The sequence below is a fragment of the Cupressus sempervirens genome, chromosome 7 (assembly GCF_028749045.1).
Source record: "Cupressus sempervirens isolate cs-2001-9-10 chromosome 7, ASM2874904v1, whole genome shotgun sequence".
In the NCBI taxonomy this organism is placed as follows: domain Eukaryota; kingdom Viridiplantae; phylum Streptophyta; class Pinopsida; order Cupressales; family Cupressaceae; genus Cupressus; species Cupressus sempervirens.
This window is the reverse complement of record NC_143124.1, coordinates 66478200-66496704: the sequence shown is the minus strand read 5'-3', so window position 1 is coordinate 66496704 and position 18505 is coordinate 66478200.

Sequence of the window (18505 nt, the reverse complement as noted above, 5' to 3'; positions counted from 1 at the left end):
CAATAGTGGTAATCAAGTGTTTCAGTTGCTATTGAGATAAATAGACAGATTGCTATTTATATCAAGCTTCATAGTGTCTACCAAGCATCTGAGATAGTTTACAATATCGCCCAAGCATAGCAAAGTCTACTAAACTATCCAGTAGAAGTGACAAAGATCTTAGTGTTAACTAATCCCTATAGTGTTAACTGAGCCCTATAGAGCTTGTAGTGTTAACAAAGTGAATCTAGTATTGACCAAGTCATGCAGTATCAACCAAGTGTTTCAATATCTACCAAGTTTCTTAGTGTTGACCAAGTCGCATAGTGCTAATTGAGCTCATGATACTTGAAGTGATTAGTATGGACCAAGATTCAACATCAACTAAGTGCTTAATATGCTAAGCATTGACAATGTTTTCCAAGTGTCAGAACATCATTGAAATTTTTCTGTAGAACCCAAGTTACAATAGTTGGGCCAAATTTGTCAATTATGATGAATTTGGTATTGTAGTTGACTCCAAATGGTAATTGTTAGGATTGGTATATATGTAACTCCTTGTATTATATCCATGAGGAGTATCAATCAAGAAGAAGTATGAAGCAAATAAGTGCAAACTAGTGAAGGCTACAAGTAGTATAAGTTACAACAAAGACTTATTTGTCATAGTAAGTTGATCATTACAATTGAAGGAATATCATTTAGCAAATCAAGGTTGTAGATCAAAGATCTACCACTAATTCATTCTAATAGGTGCACTAGTCAAATCCTTTAACTAGGTGGACTTAATAATCTTTTGCTGAATATCCTAATAGAGTGCATACTTCACTATATGTTTGTAAATCCTTTAATAAGGTGGACTTAACTATCCTTATTTTTCCTAATAGGGTAGATCACTAGAAGTGGTCATTTGCAAGCCTTAACATGCCAACTTTATACTACAATACTAAATCTTATGGGTATCATCCCCACCCCAATTTTGCTTTCTAATTGGAAGGTTTCTAGGTCACCATATCTTGTCTCAAAGTATTATGAATGTTTTATTGATTTCATTTTTTCATGCATGTAATTAGTTTAGAATAATATATTAAGGATTTATTGATGAAGCAATTTAAAAGTTTTATTGGTTCTTGATTCACCCCTCCCATGTCAGTAACCTAGTCTACCTTATATTTTGAACAATTGGTATGAGAGCTTCATTGGTTCTTACATTAGAAGTTTAACATCTTGAGAAAAGATTAGAGGTAATGGAGGAATATAGACTAGAAAAGGCTATTAAGAATGAAAAATTTGATCAAGAATTGGATATTGGAAAACTCAAGAAGGGAAAGGAGAATCCTTGCAAGTAGCACAAATAGATGATCAACTCAATGATGAAAATCAAGAACTTATGAACCTAAGATCAGAGAATCAAAGACTACAGAATGATTTTAGCATGGGAAGAAAACCAATGAGACAATCATGAAATCTCAAGAAAGAATGAATCAATTAAATGAAAAAAGTCAAATAGACACAAAGGCAAAGCTAGTTAAGGATATGCAAATGAAGCTGAATCATCTCAACAAAGAGTTCAAACTAATAAAAGACCTACTTGTATTAATTATAGTAAGATGGTTTATACATAAAATAAATGTTGGAGTAATGGAAAAGAGAATTTCAATGAAAAGAGTTACAACTGTAGTAAGCATGGAGAAAAAACAAGTGAATGCAAAAACAAATGTAAGTTTGAAGGAAAGCATCACAATTGCAACAAACAAGGACACAAATCTTTAGAGTGTATGACCAAGAAGTGGAACCTAGTAGAGAAAAAAGTGAAAGAAATATTTTGTTGGAATTACAACACATGGTGTAGATGTCACTATTGTGGTGAGTTTGGGAAAATCGGAGAATATTGTCTAAAACATCACATGAGGAAAATGGACACTACAAAGAGATATTTTATTTGTATGGAACTTAGACATCTTGCCAAGAATTGTATGAATAGAGGTGAAGTTGAAGATGAATAGAAAGCTAAATATGACAACATTAGAAAACAAATGAGGTAGCAATGGGTGCAAAAATCTTTGGAGAATGCAAGCCAAATTCATGAAGTTGTTAACACCAAGTAAATGAGTTGGGTGACTCAAGAATTTCTACCTAGTTCTCTATGGGGATCATTAGAACTATTATTCAGAAGAAGTCATCTAACATCAATTCCAACAAGAAAGTAGATAGATCCATATCAAAATTCAAGATGTATGAGAATAATGAAGTAATGAAGGAAATTTTAGACCTTACCAAGAAAGATTAGGTTGCAAGACATTACCAAGCATGGTCAGGTTGCATATCTTTTTAGGATGTAGATTTTGATTTGGTGACTCTACCAAGTACCAAATTTAGATTGAGTCATGGTAACCCTACAAAGTTTGAAGTTCTCTAAGTTGGTAGTTCCTATTGAGTTAGGATACCATCTTGAGTTAAAGGTATCTTTCAAGCATTAAAGATCAAATTGAGTAGAGGACACTCTATCATTGAGAGAGTATGCATACAAAGCATTAATGGCAATTGGAAAGATGAAATTCATTAAAATGAAGAAATAAAATGTATTGTTTCACCATGATTTTTTAGATCATAATGTAAAGAGTGAATTTAGACCCCTTGAGTGATTTAAGTAGTTGTTATTGAAGATTACTCCTTTGTTTAAAACCCTACTAAGTGATGGCATCTTCTAGTAGCAAGGTTAAGAAAGATTCTAAGATGTTGGTTCATGGAGTTGATTGCAAGGATCCCACATTTAAATTGAGTCTAAAAATTGTAGAGACACTCAACCCTACTAGAGTAGGTATACAAATTCCATCCAAGTTACTTCTTGTTCAAGACATTTTATCATTTTATCATTGTTCTATTCAGGAGTTAGGAACCCTAAACATAATTGAGGCATATAACAAACTATGTTTGGGTGGCATTCTAAAACCTGAGAAATAACATTTGGAGACAAAGGGTTTAACACATATTTTGCATATGTTGAGGGAATTCCAAGTGAAGTGGATCATGTTCATATTAAGCCATGCTCATAACATGCAACTATAGTTAGATCTATTAGAAACAATAGTCCACTAATATAATTGATGTGGGGGGAGGGATGGTGAATCAATTACCCAATAATTATCAATCTTAAATAATCTTAACCATTTAATCAAGTAAACAACAACTATATAAGGATGCATATACACAATTACACTAGATATGTTACCTCTAAGGGAAACCCTTGATTAGAGGGAAAACCTTGATGGGAATGATGCCCACAAGATGATGTAATAATATAAATATTCCTTGTTAGAGGATGGACCATGTTAGGGAGCTATTACAATATTTAGTACATATGAGCCCTCATTAGGAGACTTCGAATCCATGCTAGGAGATTCCAACCCTGTTAGAAGTTGTGGAAGACAAAAGAACCCACTGTCCAAATAGCTTTAGGGGCAAGATCACTGAATTCACTGTCTAACTAATATTTTAACTATTCCTTTTAGAAAAAATTTTGTACTATGCTTTAACTTCTTTCCTCTCTCTTGTCAATGGAATGAATCACTGTCAAACCTTGTAGACCAAGTCATGAACCTCAGATCTAAGTATCAAACTTCAGATCATACAATAAAAATTTAACAATGAAGTTTCCTTCACATTTTCTCAGCTCTTCTTATCTTTACAATCATTCATACATCTCATCAAATCTCTTCCATGATAAAGGAAAATGTCCTTTCTTTATACCAAATCCATAAAACAATTCCCTGAGTTGGTTATTACACCTTCTTAATTAATTATCATAGGACCACATTAAGAGCACATTACACTTAGTGATAAAATTAATCTTCCTCCTTATAACTTGAATAAATTTTCATACATGCATCATTATGATGAGTGAGATTAGCTATGTCATCTTTAGAATGTCTTCTTTACATCTTTAACTTTGACTTCTTAGAATAACAGATCTACTAAGAGATATAACAAGTTTGCTAAAATATACCTCATTAAACTCTATCTTAGAATAATCTTCACCAAAAATTGCATAACTTCTTTCGGACTTACATCTTAAGCTTTCGAGGTTAGCTATACATACTAGAAACTTAGTATAAACTCCATTTAACCTTGTTGAGTGAAAATTTTCAACTAGTCATCTATACCAACTTGATCTCTATCACTATTCTTCTGTTAGATATCACAAAAAATTTCTATGTTGACATCAATGACAAACAAAGTCATGAATGTAACATCTCATCATGATAATGATCTAATCATATTTCTATAATACTCCCCCATAGAAGTATCATCAAAATTCATACTTCCAACAATCTCCCCCTTTAGCAATGATGGAAACATAGATGAAAAACATCCAGTTCAAAAAAAACCAATTGTAAATACTAGTAACCTTACTTTTCTAATCCTCTTCATTAATCAATCTCCCTTAGTGATATACTTCAATGTGCTCTGTATCAAACTATTTTTCTCAAACTATAAACTACTTTTCATGCTATATAACTTCTCCCCCATTAACATCAATGTCAAAGGTTTTAGTAACCATCATAGCTCAAGTGTCAAAATATGCTATTTAAAAATAACATCCAACAAGAGTCCTAGATGACTCTATCCATAACAAATACTCCCCCATACAAGAAGCATAAGCATTCAGTCTAGCAAAATAATAGTTCTTTATTACACTAGACTAATACACTCTTGCATCATCTACTTTGATGTAGGAAGGGGCATAACCCCTATCACACCTTGCAAATACTCAAAGGTCTCTTTGGGAAGAGGCCTGGTGAAAATATCTATAATCCACTCTTTGGTGCTTATATACTCTAATCTAATTTCCTATATAGCAACTTTCTCTCTTAACTTGTGATATTTTATAGAAATGGGCTTAGTCTTAGAATGCAACACTGGATTCTTAGAAAAAATCACTATACTTGTGTTATCACAATGTATGAAAATAGATTCACTAAGTTCTATTCTTATATTCTTCAACATCTACTTCATTCAAACAACTTGATTACAATTGTTTGTTGCTGCAAAATATTCCACTTAAGTGGTATTTTGTGAGCTACAATCCTGCTTCTTGCTTAACCAATAAACCAATTTTCCTCTAAGAAAGAAGGCTCCACCTATTAGTGTTTGAAACTATTGAATCAATAAAATATTCAATACTCAATTGATAGTACCCATGCAATCTAAGGATTAGCTAATTCCTATGAAAAATTGCATGCATAAATCACTTGTGCCTAACTTAAACAAAACCTATAGAGCTTCTCTACTCTTAAGGCTCTACCAAACCAAGGTGGGTATACCTAGGGATGATTCAACTATAAAACTACATGAAACTCATATTAGTTTTATTTTGATTCTCATCATTTATTTTCAAATACATACACAATCTATCCATTTTTCTTATCCTTTTGAAATTACACACACCCCTTTAAGTAGATCTGGTCTCAAATCTCCTAAGACTTACAAATATTCTAGATAATAGCAACTACCTAAAATCTTTAAAATGCCATGTAAGTGAGTGCTGACCAACATTATGACCTTATAAAAAAATTATGAAAATGATCTTTGAAGATTAAAATTGATTTGTCATGAAGAAATAGATCAACTTTCAATTAGCACTGATTTATGTTACTAGTGCCTTATTCATTGGGCTAAGAGTCATTATTGGTGGGAGATCTAATTCATACAACTTGTGTATGAACCTATCAACAATAATCACCCATTTCCATTCTTATAGAATATCCTTTTATAAGCTCCTTGATTCTACTGATCTACTAAAGCATTTATGTAATTCTTTGAATTAATAGCAACATAGAATCAATATACAACCTATCCAGACTGCATTCAATCGCATGAACCTAATTCAAATGATCTCAAAATAAAAAAGTTCATAAAATGGTCATAGAAATTGGTGACATAGAAATAGTGTAAATAACCCCTTGCATTATCCTTTTTCAAATGACTAATACATCAACCAATAAAGTTTCTTCAAAAAACCCATAGAATTCTACTGGTTATCTCATATCGATATCAGCAAATACACTTGAAAATATCTTAAAATTACCACATGAGAATAAGGATCGACTGTACTATTTTTTGACACTCAAAAAAATATCAAAATTTGGACCCTCATAAAGCCTTGAAAACTCATTTATATTGCATGAGTTGCAATAAGCAAAGGACAATTGTGACTGATAGGTGTCCAACCAAACTATATCATAACAAGGGACAAAAAAAATGTTCAAATGAATGCCAAACTCATCAAAATTGTCTTTGGTAGGACCATTTTTGTTATTGCTATAAATCATCAACTTTTGATTTGTCATTTACTTATTTCGTATTCTCAAAATATGAGGCTATCAAACTAGCCAATGCAAAATCACCTTGTGGTGTCTCTAGATCAATTTTTACCCTAGGATTTTTACTATCTACATCGTGAGTAGACAACATTACTTTTACTTTTGATTGTTCCTCTATCATGTTGACATCTTAGGCTTCTATTTCTACATCTACAACTAATTGGTTACTTCCACTTGATTTTTCTCTCAGGACTGGTGCTGATGTGTCAACAATATGCACCTCATCATCCTACTCATTATATTTGTCTATTTCAACTTCCTAAATTTTCTCATTAGAAATAAGATCTGCTATTCATGTGTCAAATACTGAATCATCTAGCTAGTTGAACTACAAAATTTCCTTTTTCCTTTTGAGCACACACTCAGCTTCATTATCAGTAGCGACAAATTACTATTTCAAAGAATCAAAGAATAATTGCACCTTTACCATCTCTTCAATTGAAGTGGCCCACCAAGCATGTCCCTTTTCATTTATGATTTTATTTATTCTTAAGTAGAATAAATCATTTAATTTCTTAGCCCACTGATCTTTACTCTTTAGTCTATTCTTTCTATCTATGGCATGAGGAAACAAGTAGAATGTTTTACTCTTATACTTAGTCAAATAACTAATTATTATTTCTTGTAGATGTATCCTCTTTTCATAAAAATCTAGAAACTCAGTGGAAATGTCATAAATCTTTTCAATTTGATCATGTGATGACATTATGACTAAAAAACATAGGAATGTCACCTCTTTCCTTCTCTTTTTCTTCCCCCACTTATTTAAAATAGGCTTTAAAACCTCTTCATTTTCTTTTAGTTCCTCCCAGATGTTCACCACCCTTGCTAACTAGTCATAAAAATTTGGCCACTCAATTTTATTTGCTAGGTACATGAGAGCTTTTCTCAACTTATCTTCATACTGTACATTCAACTCTATATGTAAGTTCCATAGCTTGCTCTTCTCTTCTTCAAACTCCTTAGCTATGTAATATTTTGGCCTTTGGGGTGTATTTGGTATTTCTATAAGGGGAGTGGACTTGAAAGGTTCCACTGGAGGATGAAGGTATGTTATTCTAGGCCTAGAGGTTCTTCCTAATACTTTATTTTCTAACTCCATTCTCCTTTGAACCTCATTGTTATATGCCTCCACAACCTTCTCATATTTACTTTGTAATTCAAACATTTCCTTTTCCTCTCTTTCTACAGTAGCCAAAGTAAATTGAGAATGATTCATATGCATATAGGCTACCTGTACATGTGAGGTGTCAGCAACTCTCCTAATAATTATACTTCCCTATAATCAAGATTCATCTAGCTATGTCATAGCTCTAGACCCTCCCCTGAAAGACCAACTGACCAATGCAGCCTGATCTTGACTAAAGGTAGTACCCTAGAAGTCTTCTTTGTTTTGATCCTAGAGATTCAACCTATTAGAAATAGAATTAAAAACTAAAGCATCAGCGATATCCCAATTTAGAAACAACAAAATGTTTGATGTTGTCACCATTTTCCTTCCATCTTCAGGGCTTATATTCTAGAATTTCTTTAACATTTCTTCTTTTATATGGTTTTGGATGAATTTTTTATCCATCTCTGGATGCTCTGCCTTAAGTTTTGTGCACCTTTCTTGAAAATTGTTCATATTTACTCTCTAATAAAACTAATGGAAAGCTCTAGATTTTACAAAACTATCATCAAAAAGGAATTGATGACTTGCTTGCTCTAGTATAGGGTCTAATTCCTTGCCTCTATAGTCAGCTATAGTTAAATCCAAACTGGGTGGGGGAGGTTCTTGAAGGGTACCCTCATCAATTTCTACTTGAGTAATAAAGATACCTCCTTGTGACCCTATCTGCTCCACCTATTAACTAGTGAGTTTCTCTCCTTCTATTCTTGGGGGTGACTGACAAGGTGAATATTCTTGGTCAAGAGACTCCTCTTCTCTTATGAATTTTCTTCTCTTTGGGGATGGCTCAGGAGGCCTCTCCTCTAGGATTGCACTAGTGGATTCTGCTATTTGTTTCCCCTTGTCCTCAATAATCCATTTATTTTGAATTATAACCAAGTCTCCTCTGAACTATCAAATGACGAACTCCTATATGAGGAGTGAGGGCTAACCTTCTCATCACTTCTCTAGGCTTGTCAGGATATGCATCAATAAGGAGTTGTTTCTTCTCATTCATTGCTTCCAGGATACTAGGGAAAGAAATCCTGAGTTTATTAAGTTTATTCACCTTTGGTTCAACTTTATTCAAAGGATTATAATCCTTGTCAAAATGGTGAATGAATTCTAGAACCTTGGAATAAACCCTCGATTTTTCATTTTTGATTTCCTGTTCTTGCAATGAGAATTCATTTCTGATAATATACTTAGGATAATAAAACTCATGCTTAATCCCTCCCAATTTGATCCTAAGCCTAAACATTTGATTCAAAAATCCCTCAGTATCACAAAAATGAGAATGGGAGACAACCATTTTGTACTGATCCAAAAGTTTATACAAGAATATCCAACCCCCTTAGTAATTACAAAGTGGTGGGCTATAGTACAAGTAGTAAATATTGATCCCAATGACCTTTTCAATAAGTAAGATTCCTCTAAACCTCCTAATTGCCACAAAAAATTAGCTACTCCAACTTTTAGAGGCACTTGATAAGGCAACACATGTGGAGTGCCCTTGTAACCATAAATCCAGAATATAGTGGAAATAAGGTAAGGGATGATGTCCCCCCAATTGTGTGAAACCTTCAAATCATGGGAACTATCCATTGGCCTAATGAGATCCATTAATGTGTTAGGGATTTTGTGATTATCTTTTGACACAAGGCATCTCAACTTGGAGGCAAAATATCTATCAAATCTAACAAAACTAGGATTATGAGCATCCCATGTCATATCTACACTCCATAATTGGATTGGAAACACTTCCCCATTCTCCTCTCTGTTCAATTCCATCTATGTACCAAAATAAGTCACCCTTTTGAACAAGAACATATGCATGAATAGAGAATAATGTCCAAAGGTTTTCTCTACCTTCCGTTTTGTAATTTCCACTAAACTAGTATGAATTTCTTCATCCAAATAGGAAGCCAAATGAAAAATAAAATCTACACCAAAAGAGGCAATTTGAACCATCATATACATAAGGCCAATGGGCACAAAATCCTGTTCATCTTCACCAAAAACACGATGTAGGGTCCTATATATTTTTATAGCCTAGGAAGTGAAAAGGCTCTTCTTAAAAGGTTCCCTAGAAGCTATAGTGATTACTAGTAGAGCTCCTATTGTACCAATATGTGCCCTTAGTGCACCCTTCCTAATTTCATCTTTCTTTGCCTTGTATTCATTTTTTAATTCCAAAAAATTAATTGGCACATGGTAACCTGACAAGGGCTCTAAGTGAAAAACCTCTCTAATCTCCTTAGGACTAATTGAGATTAGAGGTATACCATCAACTCTTCTTATCACCCTAATAGCTTGGTCATATTTCTTGACAATGGCTTCAAGAAAATAAAAATCCATGAAAACACTTAGAACTACTAGTTTTCCCAAATCAAAATTCCAAACATTAGCATGCGAGGCAAACAAATTCTTCTCTAAAAACCATTATTTGAACAAAAAAAGACTAGTTTGCATAGTTGTTGCATCCCTAACCCAATTCCCCTTGTCCTATAGATCATTAACAATCTTAAGCCTAGGGATTAGGGAAATTAATCTTTTAACTTGTGCAGGTTTAGTAGTAGATTTTGGGAGTAACTCTAGTAAATCACCATGAACATTCCTATCCATATAATTAACTTGCCCAGAAAATGCTTTCTTAGGAGGCATCTTGACCGTAATGAAAGGAACTGGAATGCTACAAAGGTTGTAATATGAGTACTTACTTGATTTTCCAAACTTGTTCCTCTCTCAACCTTTGCAATTGCTCTCAAACAAATGAGGAATCGCTTCACGTCTTTACTAGGCTTAACACAATACAATCAATAGGGTCCTATGCTTTGAAAATGTGAAATCTTTGTTTGAGTGAGACTGGAAGTGATGAAATATCTTGTTGATTATACTCTATTTTCTCACATGTGAAGATTTTATTCATCATAAATGCACCAAATAGAGAAACAAAGTAGCATCATACTTCCTTTTAAATCTACGCCATCGATTTCCAAAATATCCTATGATACGGAATGAAAACTAAGGTAACTCATATTTCCTCTTAACATGCTAGTGGACAACCCAATAAAATAACTCCATCTGTATGTTTCCTCTAATGCTGGAATTTTGAACTGGGCCCACTAATGACTAGGGACATGTGTCATCAATTTGCTACTTTGCTATACATAACTTTCAAACACCTTGCTATAAGGATGATAAAGGGCCACACCACCCTTACCCACTCAAAATCAAGAAAGCAACAATATAGAGACCAAGAGAAATAAAACAAATGCTTCACAAGAAATTTTATTATACTTGAAGATCCTTACAACACCCACAAGATGATATCAAGCTTCTCCTTGAGATCCTCCTTCCACAACTTCTACTTCTCAAGCTTTTACTCCTCGAGCTTCTACTCCTCAAGCTTCCCCTTGAGCTTGATTAGAAATGCTCATATGCCTTGCTTAAATAGGTAGTTACCACCCAATGCATGACTTATCCACAAGCTTCTAGAATTCCTCCACAACCTTCTACAACTTCCACAACCTTCTACAATATCCACAACTTTCTACAATATTCATAACTTTCTAGAATTCTACCCACACACCTCGATAAATGGAATGACAATCATTTATTTTTTTAATTTTGTTTTATTATGCTACCTATGCACCTCGAAAATAGAAATACTCTTTTCCTTTCTTTTCTCCTTTTTCCTTTTTTATCTTTTTATTATTTCTCCTTTAATTTTCATCACTTTCTCTCTCCTCCAGATTATTTATTTATTTATTTATTTTTATTTTTTTTCAATTTTTTTCAACTTTTTTTTTTTTTTTTCCAATAATTTTTCATGCAAGATGCTCCTGCATCAGACTCCCCCGATAGATAGAAAAGTCTGTCCCACACTTTGACACCAAAAGAAAGATCTAAAACCATCTTCATCTTCACCAAAGGCTTCCACCTCAACAAGGACAACAAAACCACCATGCAAATCTTCCACATCTACATTACTCTATCAAACACCCAAATCTCAACCATCCAATCAGCATGCTCACCCTCAGAAACAAACTGAACATAATGCTTCATTACCAAACTCCCATCCACACCAACAACTAGTGAATCCATACCAACAATAACAAGCTTTGCATTAGCATCAACATGTAGATCTCCATCAACACATGCCAAACTCTCAACACCAACAACCTCATTGCTCACAATAAGATGCTCTGCAATACATAACTCACCTCCAACAATCAGATCATTCACGACCGAGTGCTCTGCAACATACAAGTCACCACCAACATCAACTAGATCATCCATGACCAAATGCTTTGTAGTCTCCATGTCAGACTCAACCAACTGATCATGAAAACCAACCTCTGTCCCATCATCAACAACATTAGGAATATCTTCAGCAATAACCTCTAGTTGCTCTACAGGTTCTGCATCAGACTCCACAATCTGATCAACAAGACCATCCTCTTCCACCTTGACCTTCTTAGCTTGATTAGCCAATCTAGTATCCAATCCAGAAATCATTTTAGAAAAATTTCTTTCCACTATATCATGGATTTGTACAATCATTTTAGGGTCCAATCCTCTTGGAGCCATCTCCCAAGATCTTTGTAAACCCTCTGCAACAAATCCTTCCCATGCTCCTTGTGACAACCAAATTGTTTGCAAGTCAGATTGCAACCTACCACCTCACACGAACAATCAAGAACCACATCACAAGTCTAGGACAATGGATCTATAATCCACAAGCTCTGATAAACTTTGCCCAACCAAGGTCCTGGTACAAATTGCCTCACACTTCGGCGATCTGCTTGTACACTCAGGAACTCCTGCTCTAATACCACTTGATGAAGGTATGCTCTGATACCACTGACAAAGGGCCACACCACCCTACCAACTCACAACCAATAATGCAACAATATGAAGATAATTTTATTATACTTGAAAATCCAATAGTAATTACAATAACATTTTTGCAAGATCTCTCAAGATCCAATCCAAACCCAAGCTAGTTCAGAACCACAATCTGGTAGAAACCTCTGAGATCTCAACTTGTTCTCACAAGCCACCAAGAAACCTCCTTGTTTCTAAACCGCAGCCACTAGCTTTTCTCCAACTTTATCCAAGATCCAAGTGTAAAGTGCCTCACATTTGGCGCTCTATCTATACACTCACAATTCCACCACAATCCTGCTATAAACTACCTCACATTCGGCGCTCTGTCTACAAACTCAGGAAAACTCACTCTTCACTTTCTCTTTCTCTTTCACACCTTGAAACTTTCCAAGCTTCCACTTCACATGTTTCTACTCCTCAAGCTTCCCCTTGAGCTTGATTAGAAATGCTCATATGCCTTGCTTAAATAGGCATTTACCACCCAATGCATGACTTATCCACAAGCTTCTAGAATTCCTCAACAACCTTCTACAACTTCCACAACCTTCTACAATATTCACAACTTTCTACAATATTCATAACTTTCTAGAATTCTACCCACACACCTCAATAAATGGAATGACAATCATTTATTTTTTTAATTTTGTTTTATTATGCTACCTATGCACATCGAAAATAGAAATACTCTCTTCCTTTCTTTTCTCCTTTTTCCTTATTTATTTTTTTATTATTTCTCCTTTAATTTTAGTCACTTTCTCTCTCCTCTAGATTATTTATTTATTTATTTATTTTTATTTTTTTTCAATTTTTTTCAACTTTTTTTTTTTTTTTCCAATAATTTTTCATGCAAGATGCTCCTGCATCAAACGAGCTAGCGATAACTATTGATTTTGCTTTAATCTTATGGCAAGCATTTGACACAACCCATGAGAGAAAAATGGTGGGTCCCTCACTTGCTACCTCACTATACATAACTTTCGCACATCTTTCCATAGCAAGTTAGCAAGTATCATCGATTTAGAATCATCTACATGTTTTATACATGGGGAGTGGGTCCAAGGTACTATTATCATTGAGCTAGCTTAACATGTTGGCATCCATATATATTATTTTAATGTCCAATGACATCATCTTTCCTTAACTCTATCATGTTTGTCATTTTCATGCATGTTGCTACCTCACTACTGGAAAAAATCACAAACTTCGTAGTAGCAACATAGAGAGCTCTGACGAAGTAAAAAATTTTAGCCTACAAATGCTAAGTAGGATGCCAGCATGGTATTAATCTGCACAACTCATCTCTAAAAAATCACTTGTTTGGGGCCCATTTCTTTTAAAACTTCCATTACATCACAACCTTTCGACTAGTTGCCACCTCGCTACAAGGGAAAACACTAACTTCTTGACTAGTGAGATAGTGACTTCTAACGTATTCAAAACTCTAGTGATGGAGAAAAAAAACACATTGATCACCAATTAATACTAGGGTCAAAGAGGGTGGTCATGCATATTTATGAACTTGCATGGGAATTTCACAATTAAAAAAGTTGCCACTTTCTTTAAAATCTAGGCACTCGCTATGTCGCTACTAGTAGGTCACATAGATTTTTCAATAGCAACTTAGTGAGTCACCGGAGAAACTTCAATTTTGGTGACACCATTTGTGAAATTCTCCTTGTGCATCCTTTCTAATATTTACAATTCTAGGACATAGCACATGACCACAAAATACCCTTTTCTGGTGCCAGACTTCATTCTTCAGTACCGTGACAAAGTTCTTTGATGGTCACTACATTGCTATGGGAAAAAACCTTGCAACTTTTCATAGTCAGTATGCGACATCCATAGATCTTAGAAAGATCCAATGGTGAGACAAGATTTTTCAAAAAGATTCAAAAACAACTTCAAAATAGGTGGGAAAAGAAAATTCAACCTTCAAGATTTCCACGCCAAGGAAAGAATTAAAAGAAAGACCTAGGATTTTACATGAATTTGAAAGGTATCAAGAATAAAAGACCAAAACTTAAAACCCTAGGATCTAAGAAAAGAACTCACAACTAATTTTTTCACCATGATTCAAAGGAAAATCAATAAGTAAAAAATTAGACCAAGACCACCATTGGTGCTCTTTCTATCCTCCATATTACCTACCTAATTAACATTAGTATAAGCATATAGAGTAAAATAATTAGACCTATCATACCATAATCTAAACTTCAATGTTCCTTTAAGATAACTAAATATCCCTTTGACTACTACACAATGTGTTTCTCTAGGATCAGCTTGAAATCTTGCAATAATTTGAACTACATTTTCTATATCTAGCCTTGTGTGAGTCAGATATTGCAATCCTCCAGTCATAGATCTATACTTCTTTTGCTCAATAGTAGGAATCTCATCCTTTGTAGATAACTTGTGTCTAGTTACCATAGGTTCTCCAATAGGTTTGCATGTTTCTAAATCAAACCTTTTTCAGTAGATATTTCAAATACTTCATTTAAGAAATAAATATTCCTTCTTTTTCTTGCACAATCTGTAATCCTAAAAAATATTTCATTTCTCCTATAATGCCAATTTCAAATTCCTTCTTCATTTCTTTTGCAAACTTGCCACTTTCATCATCATTTCCTCCAAATATGATATTATCAACAAATATTACCAAAATCATCAATCCATCATCTATTTCTTTCCAATATAGATTATTATCTCCCATACCTTTGCTAAATTTGAGCTTTGTTAAATACTTGTCCAACCTTCCATACCAACTCTTGGGTGCTTTCTTCAAGCCATACAATGCATTCTTTAGTTTGCATACTATGTATTTGTCATCTATTAAAGGACATCCTTCAAAATGTTCTATGTATACCTATTCTTCAAGTTATTCATTCAAAAATGCTGACTTGACATCCATCTAATACACTTTGAATTTCTTATGTACTACATAGGCTAAGAATAACCGTACTATTTCTATTCTTGCCACACGAGCATAGGTTTTGTCATAGTCTATTCCTTCTTACTATTAGAAACCTTTACATACTAAGATTTCTTTGTTCCTTACAACTTCACCTTGTTCATTTAGCTTATTCTTGAATACCCATTTTTTTTCTATCATATTCTTGTCTACTAGTCTAGGGACCAATTCCCATGTCTCATTCTTCACTATTTGATTCAATTCCTCTTTGATAGCTTGCTTCCAATAGTCATCTTTACATGATTCATCTGCATTCTTTGGTTTAACTTGAGATATTAAACATAGTTCTTCATTGATTCTACTTGTCATCACACCTTTATCTTTGCTTCTAGTGATCTTCTCTAGTGGATGATTCTTTGTCATATTCTTACCAAAAGTAGGAGTTGTAATATCAACTCTTAGCTCTATACTGGGTTCCAAGAATTGTTCCTACCTTTGCTCTCCTTCATTCTACAAATCATTGTTAGTCTCAAAGAATACTTCATCATTCCTTCATTTAGTAACAAAATTCTCATCATCAAAATTATAATAAACTACTCTTTCTTGTATCCTAAATTTTTCACCAACTCCTACATTTGTACTTTCCACAATAGTCTTAGTTCTACGATTATAACATATATAGGCTCTTATTTTCAATGAATAACCAAGAAACATACTTCATCACTTCTAGCATTAAACTTACCAATATTATCATCTCCTTTGATGTAACATTTACTACCAAACATTCTAAAATACTTAACTATAGGTGAGTGACCAAACCATAGTTCATAGGGGTCTTGTTTGTGTCTTTTTTGACTTGCAGTCTATTCATAGTGTAGAATATTGTAATCACAAATTCTCTCCAAAACATCTTGGATACATCATTCTTATGTAACATAACTCTTGTTACATTTGTTACTAACCTATTTCTTCTCTCTACAATGCCATTTTGTTCATGAGTTATTGAAGCTGATAACTATCTTCTGATTCCATTTTTCAAAAAAGATGTTAAATTTATTTGAACTAAATTCTCCTCCCTTATCCAATCTTAGACATTTAATCTTCATACCTAATTCATTCTCAACTCTATTCTTGAATATCTTGAACTTATCAAATGCCTCAAATTTTTCTTTAAGAAATACAACCCACATCATTCTAGAAAAATCATCAACTAAGATCACAAAGTACCTTTCACCATAGAATCATTTAGTCTTGTTAGGACCATTAAGATATATATGTACAATCTCCAACTTAGTTGTCATAGTGAACTTCTTGTTCAGAAACAAAATTCTAGTATTCTTTGCCAATCACACTCCTTGCAAATTGTGTTAGTAGGTTTAACAATCTTAGGAAAATCTCTAACTACAACCATACTACTAGTTTTCAAAATACTATCATAGTTTATATGAAAAAATATTTTATGCCATAACCAACTATCATCTACCTTAGCAACCAAACATGTCATTTAAGTTGGATTCAATTGAAATAAATTACCTCTAGATCTAGTTCTTATTTCGATTACCTTTTCATATTTGTCTTTGATAATGCATGTCTTATGTATGAATTGATAACCTTTATCCACTATTTGTCCAACACTGAGAAGATTTTTTTTCAAAACATCAACAAAATATACATCCTCAGTGTTAGTCTTGTTGGCGCTCAAAATTGAAGGCCCGATTTTGAGCACTATTGAGAAATCAAGCCCCTTAAATGAGTTTTTGATGAGTTTGTACCTGACTATTAGTTTGAGGCCTAAGAGATTTTTAATGCTTCTAACACCTTCCATTTAGCCTATCTAAGTGTTGCATGAAGTTAAATTGCCATTCTGAGCCATTTTGTAAAGTCTTGTTTTGAGCTAGTCCAAAATTTGCATTTTCACTTGTCAAACAATGACAAGAGGCTATGTTTGCCATTGAATATCTCACACCCACAAATGTTTTGTGATTTTTTGCCTTGGGAGTATCTAGTTTCCATACCTAAGAACCTATATTTTAGATTTTGAGTCATTTCTAGTCCATTTGACTAGCTTTTGAATCCCTCAAAGTTGGTCAATTACTATTTCCATGATTTTGTACTTTGTTCACATTTTTGTGAAGCCTTGTTTGACATGTTATAACTTTTGACCAGTTGACTAAAATCATGAAATTAATTTTGTATTGCATTATAGACATCAGAAACCTATTATGTTTCAATTTTTAAGTCTTGACGAATCCGTTTGATCAGTTTTCAAATGTGATTCCAAATGCAATTTGTAACTTTTTACTGGTGTCAGCATTTGCAAATTTGGTAGGACATCTGTTCTTTGTGTTATAACTCCTAATCCATGATTCGTGAGATCAAATTAATTGTACCACTATGATGTACTTCAAAAATATTTTAAGTGTACCAATTTGCACATCTTGACAAATCCATTTGCACACTTTTCCAAGTCAATTCCATTTGCAAAATTTGATTTCTTGCCATTGTTTTAATCTGCAAAATCTGAGTAGCCCACTTTGACTGATCACTATTTGTGCCAAGTTATTTTTCATAAGACCAAATCATAGATTCATATTGTCCTCATGATAGAGAAACTATGCCCTAGTTTTCGTTCTGCCAAGTGTTAGTTTACCCAGTTTTCAAAGCTGATTCCGAACCCAGTTTATTACTTTTTGACATGTTTTTATGTAGGCAGTTCTGAGAACTCAACTTTTTTGATCAATATCTTTTGACCCCAAATTCATCATGGGACAAGATCTTACAGGGTAAAATTATTTGGAACAAATAATCATCGTGCCAATTTTTAGAGCCTAGTCAGGTGTTTTGGTCAGTTTTCAAAGCACATCAAAGGACCTCCTAACACTAATTTGATAGTTTACAGATTAAAAAAAGGAGATTTAAATGATAAATTAATGCTTGAAATAAATTCCAGTGAGTATTAAAAGGTCAATGGGCTAGTTTGAGGATTAAGTTGTTTGAAAAAAAAAAAAATTTAGCTGGACCCACTTTGGGGCCTGGCCAATTCTGACTGATTATTGCAAAATGATAAGACATTGAGGTTTTAAAGTTTTCCATAAAAAGATTATAATTTTTGTCATTAATTATAATTCTATAATTGATGCTTTCAGGAGGAATAGTTAGGTTGGTCCTAGAAGTTGTAGCGACAATTCC